Genomic DNA, 19,128 nt, shown 5'->3' with positions numbered 1-19,128 from the left:
CTTCTAAGGTTAGTCTCGCAATTTTGATTCCTCGTTATTCCTCCTTCACTTTTGCTACGATTAGTTATTTAACGTAAACGCGTCGGGTTATGTTCGAGTGTGTTAGTGGGCCATATATTATTGGGTAGTTCATGTCATGTGTATATTTATCATACACACGTTACATTGGGCCGGTCATCACTGTTATATATTTAACAGTTACATATTTAACACATTACAATTAGTCAAGCCCACAATCTCAATTTACTGCATATAGTGATAGGCAGCCCAGTTCAAGCCCACAATGAAGTCCGATAAGTCCTTGATATGTATATCTTTAAGGTATCCTTGTAGGATACGTCCACATACTTTGCGTATTATAAGTAAACCCTACTCTCCTTCCATGATTTACGTACGGCATCTGTAGCGAAACCCCTTTGATCGAAGCCTACCTCCTCCCTTTGTCAAGCACTTCAACCCTAGTTCTGCTCACCCTCTTCAACCTTTCGGTTAGTATTAACATGTTGCTATAATTCTTGATTTCTCGTTCTCTTTATGGGCGACTTGCTGTGTATGATCGAGGCTGATTAGAAATCATGTTCGAATTGTATACGATCTGTAAATGAGTTCTTTGATGTTTAACTAAAGTGGTGTATTAATAAATTAGTGATTTGGAATTGTATATGTGCATGATTGTATGATGTTAAGACCAAGAAGTGATCAAGTAGGAATTGAAATCTAATTGCATGTGATCGAATGATAAGTCATATTGTTCAGTTAGTATAATGCATGAATGATAGTAGGGGATATAATATTTATCTTGAACCCATTTATTTCTGGACATTATTTACGAACTGGAAGGAATAGGGTATCATTGTAAATATGATGGTAATGGATGGATCGATTTTAATATGTTGCTATCTTGACCTTTAAAAAAAATGCACCACTGATTGAATTAATGATTGACCGAGGCTTGTGTAAGGAATGATTATAGTCATGACATACATATATATGTGATATGAATTAGTTTGTTGTGATGAAAAAAAAGGAAAACTGGATGTCTTTAGATTAAAGTATTGATTGAATTAATATGTTAATATGTTGGGCCTCAGTCAACGGATCAAACGAATTGGTGAGCTCACTTCAGCTTGAAGTGGGCCGCAACATATACCGTGGGTTGGTTAAACAATGAGTTGGTGATGGGCTGGGTGGTTTGGATGGAATTTAAGGCTTGGGCCGGTTGGTATAATTGGGTTAATAAGGGGTTACTGTTGAGGATAATATAGAAAACTGCCAACGAAATTGTGTAGTATGTACACTAGAATTGTTGGTTAAATAATACTTACATGATGTCCGACCTGTTTGATGTGTATGTGTGTGTGTGCAAGTCAACTGATGGATGATAATTGATAGAAAGGAGCTTGGGTTTAAGGATATCGGGGGAATTAATCACTTACTATGTGACATTTTCATGTACGATGCTAACTATATTGTATGCTCAACTGTTATAATACGTATGATATTATGTATACATTAGACTACGTGATATGTGAATTGGGAGTATATGAATTAGTCATGCGTGGAATACCTAGTGTATGTGCATCCGAAACTAATTGTTACTGGTACCCATGTTAGGGCGTGTTGAACAACTGTTAAACGAATAATTAATCTTACCGAGCAAACCTAAGGTGAGTTCATTGCTCTTTTCTCAAGCATGGATCCCAGGGAAGGGAAACGGGTAACGTTCCGAGGAGGAATGCATGTGTAATGGGATGTTGGTTATCATACTCAGTTTTCTATCATTGTAAGACCACTACATCTACCGGGTCGTTGCTTGTAGGGCAACGGGGGTTATTAGTTGATAGCGCTATTAGGTTTGGCACCCTCACGACGTTCGAGGAGAACGGGCGTGAACTAATTACCTTAAAACATGACCAATGCTTTGATAGAGGCATTGGGGTTGGCAATCACATATCATATGGCCATTCGGTAATCGAGTAATAACAACATCGAAACATCAAATATCATAACGACAAACAACATATCGTCTCGTAAACTGTTTTACTCACATGATCGGTAACACAACTTGGTAAACAAACACAAACCTTGAACTCACCAGCGTAGTCTGACACACTTGTTTACATGCTTGTAGGTAACTATTGAAGGAACTTGGGAGCTTGCCGTCTGATGCTGCTGGAGTGGTTGTGGTCATAATAAACAGTTATTTTGATTTGGTTTTGATACATTTACACACTTATACATTTATGCTTCCGCTCAGTACTTTGGTTTTGGTTTAATTTTTCAAACGATACATTTATTTCAATTGGGTATTTCAATACATTATAACTCGTGTTTGATATGATTGGTGGCTCTTTGTTGGATCGTTGCACTTCCAATAGGGACATACCCTAGGTGGTAATTTGGGGGTGTGACATTCGGATTCTGAGTTTCCTCTGGAGAATGTTAATGTGAACAAATTGAGAAATGTTTTCAAACTGGTTGAGATTGAGTTATCGGAAATTGAAAGCTTAAACCAAACCAAAAGGCAAATGAATTTTGAAAAAGATAAAGCTTACTACAAGAAGCCTGTTGTTCCACCGCGTTTTTATAACAACAATCGAAACAGATGGTCGAGTGGTTATCAGGGTGGTAAAAATTATCAAAAGAAAATTGCTCAAAACAAGAAGTTTGTTGAGAAGAAAGTGTTTGTGAACAGTTTAAGTTCACTTTCTGATGAAGAGTCAAAGATTTTTTCGGAATCAAACAAAGAGTTCTTTGAGAAAAAGGCTTCACAGCCTCAGTCTGAAGGCACAAGTCGAGTAGTTGACACTTGAACATGCTTCAAATGTAATCAAGTTGGACATATTGCACGAAAGTGTACCAACTTGAAGCCTAAGACTGAAGTTGTGAAGATTCAGAAAGAGAAAGTTGATGTGAAGGGAAAAGCTCCATTGATTGTTGAGAAAAAGATCTTGAAAAATGAAAACCTTAAAATCAAAACTGAACCTGCTAAAAATGTGGTAACTAAAAATGACAAGTTTTACAAGCGGGTTGCGTCACCTCAACAAACATGGAAGCCGAAAGTTGTTGAAAAGAAAACAAGTGTTCCAAAACCAAAGGTTTCTGAGATGGAAAAACAATCATCTTCTACCACACCGGTAAAGATGAATGTTCCTTTGGATTATTATGTGAAACTTGAGAAAGAAATGCACAATTCTGAAAAGAAAGATGTTCAAAAGAAAGACCAACCATCTGGTCAACCTCAAAAGGATGAGTTTTTTTTTATATAAAAAGGTTGAGGTTGGGTCTGAAGAAAGTCTAAAAATGAATGACAAAAATTTTCCGCCACTTTACACTACAAAATCTCACATTAAAATTGAGTTACTTGAGTCAAAAGAGGCTTGGGTAGCATCAAAATCTAACTAAAGTGTTTGTGGTGTGTGCAGGAGCTTCCTAGATCCGTTTCATGATGGATTATGGATAGTGGAGCTTCTTGGCACATGACGGGGAAGACAGCTTTGCTGTACGATGTTAGAAATATCAATGGAGGTTATGTAGGATTCGTAGGCAACCAAGGTGGTAGAATTGTTGGCGAAGGAACGTTATCCAATGGGAGTGTTATGTTTGAAAGAGTTAACTACATTGCTGAGCTGGAGAATAATCTGCTGAGTATCTCGCAGATTTGTGACAGGATGTATACCACTCACTTTACTGACAAAGAATGTTTGATCTTGAAGCCATGATTTGTTATCCCTGAAGAATGGATTATCATGAGGACACCAAGAGTTAATGATCTGTACGTGTTGGACATGAGTGTAGCTACTACAACCACGGGTCAAGCTCATTGTTTTGTGTCTAGAGCAACGGAAAAGGAATCAAGATTGTGGCACCGGAAAATGGGTCATATACATCTTAGAAAAATGAATCACTTGGTGCACAATGATTTGGTTACTGGAGTTCATGGAAAAGGTTTTCATCTGGAAGGGGAGTGCATTAGCTGCATCAAAGGCAAGCAGAAGAAAAAGTCACACCCTAAAAAGCAAGTAAATTCAGTTTCAAGACCTCTGGAGAGACTTCACATGGATCTTTTTGGTCTTGTGAATGTTAAAAGTATTACAGGAGATCTCTACTGTCTTGTGGTTACTGATGATTATTCCAGATTTTCGTGGGTATCATTCTTGAAGTCGAAAGATGAGACGTTTGACAGTTTGATGGCGTTGTTCAAAAAGATTGAAAATCTGTACCAAAGGCGTATAAAAAGAATCAGAAGTGATAATGGTACTGAATTCAAGAACAACAAGATGGAAGAATTTTGTGATGAAAGAGGTATATTGCATCAGTTTAGTGCTCCGTACACTCCGCAACAGAATGGAGTCGCTGAAAGAAAGAATAGGACACTAATCGAAACGACCAAAACTATGCTTGCTGATTCAAAGCTACCAACAAATTTTTGGGCAGAAGCAGTTTCTGCCGCATGCTATACGCTCAACAGAGTTCTCACTGTCAAGAAATTCAACAAAACGTGCTTTGAGTTGATCAATAACTGCAAAACAAATCTGAAGTATCTTGAACCGTTTGGGTCACCCTGTACTGTTCTAGAGCCTTTTGGAAAGTTTGGACCGAAGAGTATTGAAGGGATATTCATAGGTTATGCAAGTCCATTACGACGAGTCTTCGTTCCAAATCTGAAGCGGATTATTGAAGCTCCAAATGTTGAATGTCAAGGTTATACAATGCCGCTGCAGAATCCTGGAGATTCATCGCGTTATCATTATGATACTTTGTGGGATTCGTTTGACATGATGCAAGAACCAGATGAAGAAGAAGATTTCTTTGATGAGTTGGATATTTTGCGAGAGTATGAGTCTTCGCAGGAAAGGTTCCCAGCTGAGTATTCAAGAAGACTGTGACAACTCGAACTTTAGACTTACTGTGATGTAACGTTACGTGCTTACGAGAACTGAATTATATGATTTTAAGTGAATATTTGTTATGTGCGTATGTATGTTATGTGTTGCACGAGCCAAACTACACAAACCGGCCACACAAGCCCTTTGGGCCACACTTTGAAATCGGACCCCATGAGATAACCGAGTGGGCTCGGCCCACTCCCCATTCGCAAACACAAAACCCCTTGTGAGGGTTTGATTTTGATTGTTTTGCAAAAACATCACACACACACAAACCCTAGAAGCCTTTGCTCTCTCTCGCTTACTTGGAACCCGACGGCACAAGAATTCTATTCGGATCACCCTTGTTCCTTCTCCAATCCGGTTAGTGATTATGTATTGATTGATTGTGTGTTACGATTTGCATGATTGCTTGATACCGAAACTTGTTGTGTATGATATTATTAGATTGGGTTGATGATAAATAATGTTCATATAATTGGCTTGCTCATGAAATCGGATATATGTGTTTTGTATGATGTTAATCGGCTCATGTATATAGTCAAGGGTCACAAGAAATCGGATGGTATGATATAAGTTAAACGGTAATCGGAATGCTTGTAATCAGTCGATGTGTTAGACGATTCGGATTAAATGTTATGATATATGTTCATGTGAATTGTTAAGAATTGTTCATATGATTGTTAGGGTTCATGAGAGTTCTTGATAAAATACCTTGTTTGATCGATATCATGCTAAACGAATTGTTAGAAATCTGTTAATTGAGTTGAGTATAATTGGAAACTATTATGTGATTGTAACCGATCTGCATGAAATCAGGAAAACCAGTTACACACACGGTTGCGACTCGGTATCACTCGTTGCGAGTCGGAACCCCACTCGAGACCACAAACAGCACCAGCCGAGACCACGGTTGCGAGTCCCGTTGCGACTCGTAACCAGACCATGATGAACCGAGATCACCATTGCGACTCGCAACCAGCTGTTGCGACTCGTAATCTCCGGTTGCGACTCGAGATCCCCGTTGCGACTCGAGACCTTCTTTGCACGTACACTGTTGTGGGCCTACACTGTCACGGGCCCAATCTTATAACTGTTATGCTAATTGGACTGCTTATGTTAATTGGGCCGACTACTTGGACTCGTTACTTGATATGAATTGCTGATACTGTTATGTGATTTGCCATGATCATACTTGATACCATACGTGATACCAACGTGCTACATACGAACCTAACTTGCATAGTAACCATGATAGGACGTGGTTGATTCCATACTTGTATACTTGAGCATTATACTGTCTGCCGAGCAAACCCAGGTGAGTTCACACTCCTACTAAGGCATGGGATTCCCGGGTAGTGGGAATGGGATAAAGGTTACACTTGACTAAGAACGAACATATGCTTTTCCTAGACTATCACCTACCATGATCCTCGGATGTCAGGACGGTTCCGTAGGTTAGGATAACACCTACGTGGTCATATGCCAATTACTGCCTCGGATGTCAGGCACGCACGTAAAACCTACGTGTACGCATTACTTACTTCTATCCTCGGTACAAAGGATACGTACGTGAAACCCACGTACACCCCCGCGTCTCCTATCCTCGGTTGTGAAGGATACGTACGTAAGACCTACGTACACCCCATACGCGCTACTGTTCTCGGAAGAAGATCAGGGATGATACGAGTAGTTGATACGAATAGTCTAGTGGTCACATAACATGGGAAGCCCCCACCTATACAACTTACTATCGGCCCAGTAGAGCCACCCTTTACTTACTGTTACGCATTTACTTACTGTGAACTCGCTCAACTAGTTTGTTGATCATTCTGTTACATGCCTTGCAGATCGTTAGGTACATGGAGCTTGCACAAAGAGGAGCCGGTCGTTGTGGACAAGGATCGTAATACTTTGTTGGACACTTATGACATTTCAGTATATTTAATTTGGGTTTATAACAATGCTTCCGCTACTTAAACAATGCTTGGTTTTGAATCATCGATCATGTCATGATGAACTACTTTTATAACTTTTATTATTACTAAATGCTATGTTTGATATGATTGATGGCTTGATCCTGGTCACGTCACGCTCCCAAGCGGTGGTACTCCGTGTGTGGATTTTGGGGGTGTGACAGATTGGTATCAGAGCCATTGGTTATAGAGAACTTGGTTTTAATATGGGAAAACGTTTTTATTAAAACCGGACTATAACCAGAACAGTGCTCTCAACGATCCACAACGACGCTTCGCTCCACGTGCAAGACTCGACATCCTAGGTAATAAGGTTATGTTTATTGCCTACTTGCTAGAATTACTTAGAACTTTGCTCGTGGTATGCTTAGACTACAATGCTCACTATTTGCTACTGCCTAAGAACCCTTACGTGTTTACACTTTTCTGTTAGAGGCTCAGTTAGAGGCTCTTGTTCAAGCCCAAGTTGCTGCGGCAGTTGCAGCAGCTCAAGCAGGTCAACACGCGCAGCAGCCTGTCTGCACTTTCAAGAACTTCATGGACTGTCGTCCCAACTCTTTCAGCGGCACAGAAGGAGCGGTTGGACTCCTCCACTGGTTCGAGAAGCTAGAATCAGTATTCGAGATGTGCGAGTGCCCTGAGGCTCGCAAGGTCAAGTTTGCTACTGGCACCTTGGAAGGAATCGCGCTAACCTGGTGGAACGCGCAGGTGCAGATTCTTGGGTTGGCAGCTGCTAACGCCACCCCATGGAACGATTTTAAGGAACTCATCAAGCGTGAGTATTGCACGCGTGAAGACATTCACAAGCTGGAAGACGAGCTATATAATCTGAAAATGGTTGGATCAGAAATCGAAGCGTATACTAAACGATCGAACGAGCTGGCCGTGCTGTGCCCAACTATGGTAGACCCTCCATACAAGCGCATTGAGTTGTATCTCAAGGGATTGGCGCCAGAAATTCAGAGCCACGTGACGTCGGCTAACCTCGAAAACATCCAGGAAATCCAATGCCTCGCTCATCGCATCACCGATCAGGCAGTGGAACAGAATAAACTGCCTAAGCGTGTCAGTGCTACTACTACAGTCACTCCTTCAGCTACTCCCGTTACCCTCAGTGACAACAAGAGGAAATGGGAGGGGGATTCAAGCAAAGCATCAGTTTCGGTTCAGTCCCAGAATCAGCAGCGAAAGACTGACAACTATCAAAGCCCCAACCAGCAGTCGTCAGGTAGCCACAGGCAGGGTGGATATCGCGGAAATCTTCCAAAGTGCAACAACTGCAACAAACACCACAACGGTCAGTGTAACAAGGGTCGTTGTCAAAGATGCCTCAAGATGGGTCACGAGGCCAAAGACTGTAGAAGCCTTCGTCCTGCGAACCAGAATCAGCAGCAGCCTCACGCTCAGCCTAACCAACAACAGGGCAACAAGGGATGCTACAATTGTGGTGCTGAAGGCCACATCAAGAGACACTGCCCGCAGCTCAACAGGAACCAGAACAACAACAACAACAACAACCAGGGCAATGGCAACAACAACAATGGGGAAAACAACAACGGCAACGAGGCAAGGGGCCGTGCATTCGTACTAGGTCGTGGCGACACAGTGAACGATCCCAACGTTGTTATGGGTAAGTTTCTCCTCGACAATATTTATGTTACTGTCTTATTTGATTCGGGTGCGGATACAAGCTATATGTCTGTGAAAATGTGTCAACTGCTAAAACGTGCACCAACACTTTTACCCACCAAACATGTAGTAGAGTTAGCTAACGGTAAAAGTCTAGAAGCCACGCACGTAGTTCAGGGTTGTAACCTTATTCTAGCTGGTCAAGCCTTTTCTATTGATCTCATTCCCATAGTTTTGGGAAGTTTCGACGTCGTGATTGGGATGGATTGGTTATCCCAACACCAGGCAGAAATCCTATGCAGCGAGAAGATTATTCGCATTCCTCGTTCTGGTCAGGAACCTCTTGAAGTTCAAGGCGACAAGAGTGGTGCAGTGGTTGGCATCATCTCATTTCTGAAGGCTCAGAAGTGCTTACGTAAAGGTCACACAGCCATTTTGGCTCTTGTTTCAGACGCATCAGTAAAGGAAAAGAGATTGGAGGATATTCCAATTGTACGTGATTACCCTCAGGTGTTTCCTGAAGATTTACCTGGCTTACCGCCTCATCGTCAGGTCGAATTTCAGATCGAGCTCGCTCCAGGAGCAGCACCCATAGCTCGCGCACCATATCGTCTAGCTCCATCAGAATTGGAAGAACTGTCAAAGCAGCTACAAGAGCTCTTGGAAAAGGGCTTCATTCGTCCAAGCTCTTCGCCTTGGGGAGCTCCAGTGCTTTTCGTGAAAAAGAAAGACGGTACGTTCAGGATGTGCATAGACTACAGGGAACTGAACAAGGTGACGGTGAAGAACCGTTATCCTCTTCCACGCATAGACGACTTATTCGACCAGTTGCAAGGGTCGTGTTACTATTCCAAGATCGACCTACGGTCAGGTTACCATCAACTGAGAGTCCGCGAGGAGGATGTCTCTAAGACAGCATTCAGAACTCGCTATGGTCACTACGAGTTCTTGGTTATGCCGTTCGGACTTACAAACGCGCCTGCAGTATTTATGGATCTTATGAACAGGGTGTGCAAACCCTATCTCGACAAGTTCGTCATTGTATTCATCGACGACATCCTGATTTATTCCAAGAGTCAGGAGGAGCACGAGCAGCATCTCCGCCTTATATTGGAACTCCTTCGGAAGGAATAGCTGTACGCTAAGCTTTCTAAATGCGACTTCTGGCTACGTGAAGTCCACTTCTTAGGCCACGTGGTAAACAAGGATGGGATTCACGTCGATCCATCCAAGGTAGATTCGATCAGGAACTGGCCTGCACCGCGTACACCGACAGAAATACGCCAATTCTTGGGTTTGGCAGGTTACTACAGACGGTTTATCAAGGGTTTTTCAAAGATCGCACAACCACTTACGCTACTGACACAGAAGGGTGTCACCTACCGTTGGGGCAACACACAGGAGACTGCTTTTCAGTATCTAAAGGATAGGCTCTGCAGCGCACCTATTCTTTCATTGCCAGAGGGCACAGATGACTTCGTGGTATACTGTGACGCATCAATACAGGGTCTGGGTTGTGTATTGATGCAACGTGATAAAGTGATAGCCTACGCTTCTCGTCAACTAAAGGTTCATGAACGCAACTACACGACGCACGATCTAGAGCTGGGAGCAGTTGTTTTCGCGCTTAAGATATGGCGACACTACCTGTACGGTACCAGATGCACGATATACACTGATCACAGGAGTCTCGAGCATATCCTTAAGCAGAAGGATTTGAACATGCGTCAACGACGATGGGTCGAGTTACTTAACGACTACGAATGCGCCATCAAGTACCATCCAGGCAAAGCCAATGTTGTGGCTGACGCTCTGAGTCGAAAAGACACTCTACCACGGCGCGTGCGAGCGCTACAGCTTACGATTCAGTCTAGCCTTCCTGCACAGATACGAAATGCTCAGGTAGAAGCATTGAAGCCCGAAAACGTCAAGGCTGAAGCCTTACGCGGTTCACGACAGCAAATGGAACAAAAGGAAGACGGCGCCTACTATGTAACGGGCCGGATATGGGTCCCTCTCTATGGCGGTTTACGCGAACTTGTAATGGATGAAGCTCACAAGTCTCGCTATTCGGTACATCCAGGGTCAGATAAAATGTACCACGACATCAGCACTACTTATTGGTGGCCTAGTATGAAGGCCCACATCGCTACGTACGTTGGAAAATGTTTGACCTGTGCGAGAGTCAAGGTTGAATATCAGAAACCAGCTGGTCTACTTCAGCAGCCTAAGATACCTCAGTGGAAATGGGAGGAAATTTCCATGGATTTTGTTACAGGCCTACCCAGATCCCAGCGTGGGAACGATACAATATGGGTCATAGTTGATCGACTCACCAAGTCTGCACACTTCCTGCCGATTAAGGAAACGGACAAGTTCTCCACTCTCGCAGACGTCTATCTTAAAGAAGTTGTTTCGAGGCACGGAGTGCCCACCTCTATTATTTCGGATCGCGATGCACGATTCACGTCAGAGCTTTGGCAAGCAATGCATAAATCTTTCGGCTCACGATTGGACATGAGCACAGCATATCATCCTCAGACGGATGGGCAGTCTGAGCGAACGATCCAAACTCTTGAAGACATGCTTAGGGCATGCGTTATAGACTTCGGCAACGGCTGGGAAAAACACCTCCCTTTGGTGGAGTTCTCGTATAATAACAGTTATCACACCAGCATCCAAGCCGCTCCATTCGAGGCATTATACGGACGTAAATGCCGGTCACCTCTCTGTTGGGCAGAGGTGGGGGATAGTCAGATTACGGGTCCAGAGATTGTAGTGGACGCCACAGAAAAGATAGCACAGATACGTCAACGCATGGCGGCAGCACGCGACCGTCAGAAAGCCTACGCGGACAAGCGTAGAAAGCCTTTGGAATTTGAGGTCGGAGACCGGGTTTTATTGAAAGTTTCACCCTGGAAGGGTGTGGTACGTTTTGGAAAACGGGGCAAACTGAATCCGCGGTACGTCGGACCATTCGAAATCTTAGAAAAGATTGGCAAGGTAGCCTACAAGTTGAACCTACCAGCTGAACTCGGAGCAGTTCACAATGTCTTTCACGTATCGAACTTAAAGAAGTGCCTATCAGATGAAAACCTCATCATTCCTTTTAAGGAACTCACTATCGACGAGCGGCTGCAGTTCGTCGAGGAACCAGTAGAAATCACGGACCGGGATGTAAAGGTCCTCAAAAGCAAGAGAATCCCTCTTGTTCGAGTTCGTTGGAACTCCAAACGTGGCCCAGAGTACACCTGGGAACGCGAAGACAGAATGACAGAAAAGTACCCCCAGTTATTTGAAACCAATGCAACCACTACTGAGGCTGAAGCTACTACTTCGGAATTTCGGGACGAAATTCCAGATCAACGGGGGGAGGATGTGACACCCCAGGAAAACCAGTGAATGCTATAACTTACCTAGCTTCCTCAGTGAGTGCATACCAAATTTCGGGACGAAATTTCCAATTAGTTGGGGATAATGTGACAACTCGAACTTTAGACTTACTGTGATGTAACGTTACGTGCTTACGAGAACTGAATTATATGATTTTAAGTGAATATTTGTTATGTGCGTATGTATGTTATGTGTTGCACGAGCCAAACTACACAAACCGGCCACACAAGCCCTTTGGGCCACACTTTGAAATCGGACCCCATGAGATAACCGAGTGGGCTCGGCCCACTCCCCATTCGCAAACACAAAACCCCTTGTGAGGGTTTGATTTTGATTGTTTTGCAAAAACATCACACACACACAAACCCTAGAAGCCTTTGCTCTCTCTCGCTTACTTGGAACCCGACGGCACAAGAATTCTATTCGGATCACCCTTGTTCCTTCTCCAATCCGGTTAGTGATTATGTATTGATTGATTGTGTGTTACGATTTGCATGATTGCTTGATACCGAAACTTGTTGTGTATGATATTATTAGATTGGGTTGATGATAAATAATGTTCATATAATTGGCTTGCTCATGAAATCGGATATATGTGTTTTGTATGATGTTAATCGGCTCATGTATATAGTCAAGGGTCACAAGAAATCGGATGGTATGATATAAGTTAAACGGTAATCGGAATGCTTGTAATCAGTCGATGTGTTAGACGATTCGGATTAAATGTTATGATATATGTTCATGTGAATTGTTAAGAATTGTTCATATGATTGTTAGGGTTCATGAGAGTTCTTGATAAAATACCTTGTTTGATCGATATCATGCTAAACGAATTGTTAGAAATCTGTTAATTGAGTTGAGTATAATTGGAAACTATTATGTGATTGTAACCGATCTGCATGAAATCAGGAAAACCAGTTACACACACGGTTGCGACTCGGTATCACTCGTTGCGAGTCGGAACCCCACTCGAGACCACAAACAGCACCAGCCGAGACCACGGTTGCGAGTCCCGTTGCGACTCGTAACCAGACCATGATGAACCGAGATCACCATTGCGACTCGCAACCAGCTGTTGCGACTCGTAATCTCCGGTTGCGACTCGAGATCCCCGTTGCGACTCGAGACCTTCTTTGCACGTACACTGTTGTGGGCCTACACTGTCACGGGCCCAATCTTATAACTGTTATGCTAATTGGACTGCTTATGTTAATTGGGCCGACTACTTGGACTCGTTACTTGATATGAATTGCTGATACTGTTATGTGATTTGCCATGATCATACTTGATACCATACGTGATACCAACGTGCTACATACGAACCTAACTTGCATAGTAACCATGATAGGACGTGGTTGATTCCTTACTTGTATACTTGAGCATTATACTGTCTGCCGAGCAAACCCAGGTGAGTTCACACTCCTACTAAGGCATGGGATTCCCGGGTAGTGGGAATGGGATAAAGGTTACACTTGACTAAGAACGAACATATGCTTTTCCTAGACTATCACCTACCATGATCCTCGGATGTCAGGACGGTTCCGTAGGTTAGGATAACACCTACGTGGTCATATGCCAATTACTGCCTCGGATGTCAGGCACGCACGTAAAACCTACGTGTACGCATTACTTACTTCTATCCTCGGTACAAAGGATACGTACGTGAAACCCACGTACACCCCCGCGTCTCCTATCCTCGGTTGTGAAGGATACGTACGTAAGACCTACGTACACCCCATACGCGCTACTGTTCTCGGAAGAAGATCAGGGATGATACGAGTAGTTGATACGAATAGTCTAGTGGTCACATAACATGGGAAGCCCCCACCTATACAACTTACTATCGGCCCAGTAGAGCCACCCTTTACTTACTGTTACGCATTTACTTACTGTGAACTCGCTCAACTAGTTTGTTGATCATTCTGTTACATGCCTTGCAGATCGTTAGGTACATGGAGCTTGCACAAAGAGGAGCCGGTCGTTGTGGACAAGGATCGTAATACTTTGTTGGACACTTATGACATTTCAGTATATTTAATTTGGGTTTATAACAATGCTTCCGCTACTTAAACAATGCTTGGTTTTGAATCATCGATCATGTCATGATGAACTACTTTTATAACTTTTATTATTACTAAATGCTATGTTTGATATGATTGATGGCTTGATCCTGGTCACGTCACGCTCCCAAGCGGTGGTACTCCGTGTGTGGATTTTGGGGGTGTGACAAAGACCACGACAAACTTCAAATGACAATGAAGCAGGTCCGAGTAATGCTGGAGAGCATGATGATATTCAACAAGATGAAGTTGCTCAAGATAATCAGACGGTTGAGAATGATAATCAAGAATCTGAGAACATGCCGATATTTGATCATGGTGATTCAGATTTTGAGGGGGAGCAAATTCAGATTTCAAGTCAAACAGATCCTGTCAGTGAACATGGTGCAAATCAGAATGTTACTAATCTGGAAGGCGATGTAGATGTTCCAGGCGAAGCGATGCCAAGAACTCTTTCATACCATCCAGAGGAGCTGATCATAGGAGAACTACAATCAGGCGTCCGCACTAGACGTCAAATTGACCAAGGCCTTACTTGTTTTTATTCTACAGTAGCACCTTTACAAACTGAGTTTTCACTAAGTTGTTTTATTTCGCAGATCGAACTGCGAACATATAAAGAGGCGCTAACTGAAGATTCTTGGGTCAATGCTATGCAAGAAGAGTTGAGTCAATTCGAAAAATAGGGAGTGTGGAAGTTGGTAGACTTTCCTGATGGTCACAAGAAGATCAACACCAAATGGGTGTTTAAGTGTAAGAGAGATGATCGTGGAGTTGTTGTGCGAAACAAAGCTCGACTCGTAGTCCAGGGTTTCAGTCAACAGGAGGGGATAGATTTCACTGAAGTGTATGCTCCTGTGGCTCGACTAGAAGCAATCAGAATCTTCCTAGCATTTACATCGTGGAAAAACTTCAAAGTATATCAGCTAGATGTAAAATCGGCGTTTCTCTACGGGAAGGTTAAAGAGGAGGTTTATATCGGACAGCCACCAGGCTTCACCGACCCAATCCACAAAAACAAGGTCTATTTGTTAGACAAAGCGCTGTATGGTTTACACCTGGCCCTGAGAGCTTGGTACGAGACTTTGTCTCAACACCTACTAGCCAACAGTTTCATCCGAGGGAAAGTGGATGCCACTCTCTTCACCAAAGAGGTCGACGGACATCTTCTGATAGTTCAGATATACGTGGACGACATCATATTTGGGTCTACAAATGAGAATTTGTGCAAATATTTTGAATCAGTGATGAAGCAGAAATTCGAAATGTCATCGATGGGGGAGATGAAATTCTACTTGGGACTACAAGTTGATCAACTACCTGAGGGAATTTTCATTCATCAAACGAAGTATGTTCATGATATTCTGGACAAATTTGGAATGTCAGGTTCTACTACAGCTGCTACCCCGTTAGCAATGAATCATGGGATACACCCAGATCTCACCGGAGACAGGGTAGATGATACACTTTATCGTTCCATGATCGGTTCGTTGATGTACTTAACTGCTTCAAGACCCGATATCATGTACCTGAAAGGAACTCCATCATTGGGGTTGTGGTATCCTAGAAAAGGCGATTTCACGCTCGAAGGGTATTCCGATTCCGATTTCGGATGCTGCAAAGTCAATGCAAAATCAACAACAGCGGGTTGTCAGTTCTTTGGACCTCGTTTGGTCACCTGGCAATGCAAGAAGCAAACCTCTGTGGCTCTATCCACATGTGAAGCGGAGTATGTATATGCTAGCAGTTGCTGCTCTCAGATCTTGTGGATTCAACAACAGATGCGCGACTAGGTTTGCAATTTCTAAACACCCCTATATTTGTTGATAATGAGGCCGCAATTAACATTACGAAAAATCTAGTACATCACGCTAAAACTAAAATATAGAAATTCGACATCACTTCATCCGAGATTGCTTCGAGAAGAAGTTGATACGAATTGAGAAAATCCACACTGACAATTAAAAAGCTGATTTACATTCCAAAGCTTTTGATAAAACACGTTTTAAATATCTTTTAAAACTGAATGGTATGATGCTTTTCTCAGTGTCGGATTGCATTATTGGCGTTGATGACGGTACTGTTGTGGAAGACGATGAGAAATAATCTGCAATGGTTTGTCGATTTTTTACTTGTTTTGGTATTTAGGGGGAGTAGTATATTTTCAGAAAATACAAAAACAGTAAAAAAATTCAAAAGTCCAAAAACATGAGAAAATTTCAAAATCCAAAAACAATAGAAAACTGAAAAAGAGCTTGTGTAAAAAGGGAAAATGATAGTACATCGGTTTGACAGTTACTGTACGCTAAAGATTTGTAAAGTATAAAGCGTTAAACAGTCTCGCTGATGATGTGTCGATAGGTTTTACACATTTAGTAGGTTTGTTCGGGATATAAACATAAAAATTCAAACTTGCTTATTTCATGGGGTACATTACTTGGATATATAGGTAACCCCTAAAATCTCGTTTGAAAGGTCCCTCTTTCTGAAATACTAGGTCTTTATACTCAGTGATATCTGGGGTATTATTCCGGGACTTCTGCTGAATGCAAGTTCTGACCTAGTCTCCGAATAATACTTTCCTCATTGCTTGAAACATAGCGCTGCCCTCAACAAATATGATGAAACAACAAAATTGATAATCATTGCTGTTGTAAAAAGATCCTCTAAAGGGGACACACCGAAAGTCGAACCGTCATCTCTCTGCTGAACGGAAGTTCTGACCTGAGCTCTCACGGTTTCGCATCTAACCCCTTACAGATATCATATGTGGTATACTCACCTGTAAGACTGAATATTGGGATCTGGATACGGGAGTATATTCAAGAGGTGAGACACATGAATGAGTTTAAGTTCTTAATTCACCTAATTCGTATCCTGAACAGATTGAAAATTGTGTGAGAATTTAAGTGGATCAGCATATCAACAATCTACATGAATTGTTTAATTCTGAGTATGAAATTAAAGCTTAACGGTACTAGTGACTTGTCTAATAGCTGCTATGATTCCCTAACACGCTCACCAAAAATATGTTTGTAAATAGTTTACTTTCATTACATTCTGCATTTAAGTTTCTGTATTTCATTTCTAGTTTAGAAACGTTATTGAAAAACCAAAAAAAAAATTTCATTTCTGCTTTATTTTCCGACAAACCAAAGTGGAAAGTTGATCGTTAGATTCTCAAAATTGAAGCAGATGCAGGAAGTTTCTGGACTGGAGGATGAGGAGAGCTTATTTTGTTAAAAATTGATTGTTGAAAAGTCAAAAACAAGTTCATTAACTTGAAACTTGTTATTTTCTGAGATTGTTTGAAAATTGTTGTACTAAATCAGTTTTCATTTTGTCTGAAATCAACCAAGGTCATTAAGTTGGACTTGGCAGATAAAATTGAGTAATCAGGGTCATTAACTTGGACCTAAATACTTGAGTGGATTTCAAAAACTGAAAGATAATGAGATTTATTGTTGAAAATCAATAGATTATAATGTTATATGTCTGAGAAACAGGTTGTGGATATCAAAATCCCCATGGCTTCAAAATGTTAAAGTTTGAACCAGAAATTCAAGTCCCAGCATACCGAGAGGGGGAGTCTGTGAAAGGGGGAGTCAAAATTCTGGATCAACATTCAAAGGGGAGTTTGTAGATTAAGGATAGAGCCATGATGAGATCCTGAACCTGTGAAGAGGAAGCGTTTACAATGTCAAGACAAATTGGAAAGAGACAAAGGCTGAAGACTTGACGTCGAAGACTTCGTCAACATCCAGGGGGAGTCTGTTGGTGCATTGAATGTCTGTTAACTACGTCTTAATCGAGTCTTAGGTCTAGATAAGATAGATTAGGGTTTGGAAAACAAAAAGTGGGTTATTTCATGTAATTCCGCTTGAAATGACAACATGTCATTTCAAGCGAAATCAGAATTCTTGTTATTCCGCTCGAAGTTATTAAATGGTGATTTCGCTCGAAAGTGTTTGAAGCAGAATCAGGGTCCGCTTGAACATGTTTCAAGCGGAATCAGCATTAGTATAAATAGGTGTAGGTTGAATTCATTTGTAACAGTTCGAGCGGAATCAGGTCTTGTGTATTGAGTCGAGGTGCTGCCGGATTTTTGTTAGAAATCATTGTAAAGACTCAGGAGATTATTAATAGAAGAAATTGAAAGGAAATAAGCTGTTTGACGTTGTTTACATTGATTCCGCCTTTGTAAATGATGATGAACTACTCAACTTGACTGTTTAGGGTCACCGGAACGATCCTTCAGTATAGACATTTTGATGTAGAATATTAATAAATATTTTAAAGAGTTACTCAAGTCTTATTAATGCAACCATAAATTCCTCCTTCACCATCATTAATGTATTGGCTCCTACACAAATTTTATTAGAAGTGACAAAATTATTTAAAAATTTTGTGTCCTACACATATTTTAGTATGAGTAGTAAAATTATATAAAAGTGTTTGATTCCTACACATTCTGTATCCTACACCAAAATATTGTTTTAATGGTGTAGGAAACGTTTAAAATTTAAGATCACGTGCATAATTGTTTTTATTGTGTAAGGTGCACAACTATTTTATAAGATAGACTCATTAAATGATTAGAGTTCATTAATTTGAATGGCAAAAACAAATTATAGACTCATTAAATAATGGGGTTTTTACATATTTCCCCTTCCTAAATAAGCTTATTACATATTTACCCAAACATAAAATTTAATTACATATTTCCCCTTTTTTGAGAAATTACCCATTTACCCTTGTGTTATTCCCATAATCCAAACATCATCATCAACAAATGATCGTTCCTTCTTCCCTCGTAATAGATCAACCAAAAAATTATTCCTTCATAATGTATAATAATAATGTGATGTAATAACCTCAAAAAATGTCCAACTTCATCTCACAATGGCTGAATCCCTGCATCAAAATACGTAAAGCCATAAACTAAAGCAAATATTAAAACTTAAAACCAATCCTTTTTATCCAGATATAAATTTTCCTTTCCCCTTTTAACAAATTTAAAAACTAGTATTTGCTGTGAATGAAATACAGCTATTCAATAACTTTCTTCAACTTACTGTTAAGATTATAGACTAAAACGGATATCATTCTCTCTACTAGTTTGATTACATCATACTTGGCGTGGCTAATGGCATCGAATATTCATCAATCTAAATTCGCTGC

The sequence above is a fragment of the Helianthus annuus genome, chromosome 8 (assembly GCF_002127325.2).
Source record: "Helianthus annuus cultivar XRQ/B chromosome 8, HanXRQr2.0-SUNRISE, whole genome shotgun sequence".
Classification (NCBI taxonomy): Eukaryota; Viridiplantae; Streptophyta; class Magnoliopsida; order Asterales; family Asteraceae; genus Helianthus; species Helianthus annuus.
This window is presented reverse-complemented; position numbering follows the sequence as displayed.